This window comes from Lepidothrix coronata, unplaced genomic scaffold (assembly GCF_001604755.1).
Source record: "Lepidothrix coronata isolate B3197 unplaced genomic scaffold, Lepidothrix_coronata-1.0 Scaffold4, whole genome shotgun sequence".
NCBI lineage: Eukaryota > Metazoa > Chordata > Aves > Passeriformes > Pipridae > Lepidothrix > Lepidothrix coronata.
Window position 1 is genome coordinate 7,145,750 of NW_016690184.1, and position 4,454 is coordinate 7,150,203.

The window sequence follows — 4,454 nt, forward strand, 5'->3', positions numbered from 1 at the left end:
TAAGTACTTATGAGAACTTAATAATTTTTCTCATCTGAATTTCCAGTTGCAGCTTTTATACTTTCTCAGCCCTACTGTACAGATCAGTCTACTGTCAGTAATCTCTTCTCTTTGTAGGTATTCATATGTCTTCATTTAGTAACTTCTTGATTTTTTATTAGAGTGCAAATCAGAATAGTCTTATTTTGATGGTTATTATTAGGCTTATTCCAGATGTTTTATCATTCAACAAAGTTTTTGCAAGTTTTTAGTATTTTTGTAGAAATGTAAATGCCAGATATGTCTACAATATTTCAATAATGATCTTAGTACATACAGCAGTTACCCTGTATGTTCTATCACTTAACTACTTGTTAAACCATATAATTTAATCAATTTTTGCACCTCTAATTTTTTTCATAAACTCATGTAATTCAGGTGCTTACCGAATTCAGGTGCTTATCTTGTATACTAGTACTATTACCTTTATCAGTCAGACTTTTGATCTTCAAATAGTAAGCCTATCTAACAAAATCTGTATTTCATAATACCAGGTTGCTGGACATTAATTTCTTACTGTTGTGGTTTAGAAATGGTATTCCCCAATTCAGTGCCCCCACCGTGACTCTCCCAAACCAGACACTGCTTGCTTGCAGCAGTTTAGGAAGGATGTTGAAGTGCTGGAGTGTGTCCAAGGAAGGACAAGGAGGCCAGTGAGGAGGATGGAGCACAAGCCCCCTGAGGAGAGGCTGAGGGAGCTGGAGGTGTTTAGCCTGCAGAAGAGGAGGCTCAGGGAAGACCTCATCACTCTCTACAACTACCTGAAAGGAGGTTGTAGTCAGGTGGGCGTCGGTCTCTTCTCCCAGGCAACCAGCAGTAGGACAAGATGTCACAGTCTTAAGCTGTGTCAAAGGAGGTTTAGATTGGACATTCGGAAGAAGTTATTTATGAAGAGAGTGATCAGACATTGGAATGGGCTGTCCAGGGAGGTGGTGGAGTCAAATTGTATTCTGTTCCATGTGTATTGCATTTAATGTGTCAGAAATGTCAGAAAAGTTTTTGTATGGCGACTAAAAATGAAATCTATTCCTAGCAGTATTTTGGTTTTGTTTTTTCCCTAATATGTGCAAATGTATCCCAGAACACAGGTTACACTGTGATGTGTCCTGAGTTATACTTCTAGTATACGGTATGTCACAGTACATCATAGAGGACTTATGATCAGTTAATATTTATAATACTAAATTTGCTCAAATTCATGAGTGATACAGATAAGACATACTGCAAAGGAGTATTTTGAATGTACAAGTGTGATGATAACCACAAATATGCTACTGTATAGGAATAACAGTAGTAACACTACAGCAGGAATATCCCCTATGGTCATCACAGGAGTGTTTGCAAGGTTGTTTTATTTAGAGAATCAAACAAGCAACTTTTATTGCCACTTGGGTTCAAAATCCCTATGAATGTATGGAGTTTTTTGTTGCATGACAGTATCAAACATGTTAGAATAGCTTGCAGTATATCCAAAAATGTGACTATTCTGTATGTCTAACACAAGTATAAATGGAATTTCATCCATGTGTAGAATACATCCATTGTATAATAACTATGTATTATAGGAGGTTTAGGAAAATATTAATGGCAAATAATAATAGTTTATCTGTAATGGCATAGCAACTAGAAACTACCCTTATGCCTAGAAATCACTTACATCTACAGCAGAACACAGCCCTTGCCATAAAGGCCTTGCAACATAGGCTTGGATAAAAGTATTTTATAGGCAAGTCAGATTTTGGCAGTTTCAAAACACTCTGACATGCCTGTATGAAAAATGCTTTGGCCATGGGAGGGAAGGCTAGGGAAAATGACCTCTGGGCCATGCTCTGGGTAGAGGCTGCCATGAAATTATTCCTGTATAGGTATAGTGAGCTATAACAAAGATTCACTGATCTTACTGATGTTTAAATAGGTACCTGAGGTGATGCCACCTCCTTCAGCTCTTCCTACTCCTCCTCTCCTTTTTCCAAACGTGAGCTCAGCTTTGATGTTAAGTTTAAATAGATTCTTGCTGCGTATTCAGTTTCTGGGGTTAGGGCTTGCCATGCATTCAATGAAGAAACCTGAGCTCATGCCTGCAGGACTTGGAGTTTCCAGAGTTTCCAGGTGATTCTTCTGCGTCTTGTCTGTACACTTAATAGCACAGTGTAGCAACAACCCACGTGTACAATGATAAAACTGGGTACACACTTGTATGACTTTTATGAGGCTGTCCAACTTGATTTAAAGGGTATGGTAGGTGCAGAAGAGGTGATATTTTAGCCCTATCATTCTTATGAATAAGTAATAAATAGTAGCAGTTGATTGATCAAAGTGGTAAGTCCGTGCTTAATGTCACTTTCCTTTGCACACCTGCATATTTTCTATGAACTACTCCAGGTTTCATAGCCAGTGGGGAGAAACAGACACTTGCAGAGGAAGATGTGTTCTACCGCCCTAGATAAGGAAGATGTATTCTACCACCCTTAGATAAAAAAAGTCATTGCCTAAGGTTTTCTGTGTCTATCAATAATATATAGAGTCTAGAACAGTGACTAGAAGGTGTTAAGTGACTACTCTTATGTATTGTTTAAGTAAACTTCACCCATTCTGAGATAGTTTATTCTCTATGTATGTACAAACAGAATGTGCTGTCCCAATATGAATAATAAGAATATTTTTCATGTATCTATCTCATTCACCCCAGGATATCCTCTGTTTATAAACATCAATTAGTGTGGCTTTATAACAATCTCATGAGGAAAGAATTGCCCCCAATTTAGAGATGAAGAAATGCAGCCATAGCATGTTTAAATAAGTTGTCCCAGGTTGCATAGAAAACCAGTGTCATAAATGTAAATACTAGAGGATGTCTCACAATCATAGCCCAAAGATAAGGTAATCATAAGGTGTGGTTCCCAAATCAATACAAACAGTGTAATATGGTGCTCGCTTCCGCCCTATACAACAGTAAATAGGTTGAGGTGTGGTGTGCACAAGGTAATTCCTGATGAGTTCACATCAGTCATACACTAAGCTTGGTATAGATATAGCCAGACCAAGGACAGAGCGACAGGGCAAGGGTCAAATACCTGTTCCACATACTTAACATATTTTTGTTTCTGTATGATTCATTTATTTTGATTCTGCAGAATCCAGTCTTTCAGCAAAGACACACAATTTGACAGCAGCTCTGACGAGAAGGACTAGGGAGTACTGGTGGATGAGAGGCTGGACATGAGTTGACAAGGTGCACTTGCAGCCTAGGAAACCAACCGTATCCTGGGCTGCATCAAAAAAACGTTAACAACTGGTCAAGGGAGGTGATTCTGTCCCTCTACTTCCATCTCAAGAGCCCCCACCTGTGTCTAGCCCTGGGGTCCTCAGCACGGGAGCGGGTCCAGAGGAGAGCCATAAGAATGATCAAAGGGATGGAGCACCTCTCCTATAAAGACAGGCTGAGAGTGTTTGGGTTACAGTCCCTTGGCAAGGTTTCAGAACAGCTGGGAACAAAACTAGTTGGTTCAGGCTGAAAGCAGGACTGGGAGCATTTTAGGAGTTTGCTAGTGTAGCTGATTTCATTTCAGGATCATGAACATTCCCTGCTGCCAACTTACTATTGGGAACATAGGTATCTACTGATGCGAGGTTTTGTTCACACCTTCAGTGGGCTTCATGTTACTGCTCCTGAGCTTGTCTTCAATACAGATTTGCTGTATATTTTTCCCCACACCACTCCTCTCCCCTCCTAGCTTCATTCCCCTACTGCCATTCTTGTCCAGCACTTCTTATTTGCCTGTATGAACGTACTGTCATCAGTGTGTTCATCACCAGAGCTGCAGGACAAATCCTGCGCAGTTAACTCTCTGCTTTGCCATATGGAAGCAGCAAACACATGGGTACTTCAAATGTTGCTAAATTAGTCTCAAAGTATTATTCACACAATTCCCTTCATGTTTTTATTCTCCCTGCTTTTTTTAGCCTGTCACTCTTCCATGTACTGGATAACTTCCTAATGAGTTGACATTTGCACAATGTTTCACTTTCTATTTCCATCTGTCCCTCTCCATTTGCTACACAGTTCATCAGTTATGCCATGCAACAAAATGCCAAGTCACCTTTCCTGCTGCTATCTGGGTCGTGAATGAGAAGGTGTTCTGCTGAACGCTACAAGCGCTGGACTAAGTAAGAGCTGTGGACATGTCTTAGAGAATGTATGGCTGGAAAAAGGTCCACTGATCCTTTTTGCTGTTGTCATGGGTGAGTTGTAATAGAACAGCAAGACACTCCTGAATTTCGTTGCAGTATCCAGCTTTACACACTGGATTTACTACTGTTTTATAGCTATGGATTGTATTTATCTTTGTGTAAAGATGGAAGAAGGAGCATCTCTCTTGCACCACTTCTTTTTTTTCCCTATCCCTGGTAAACTA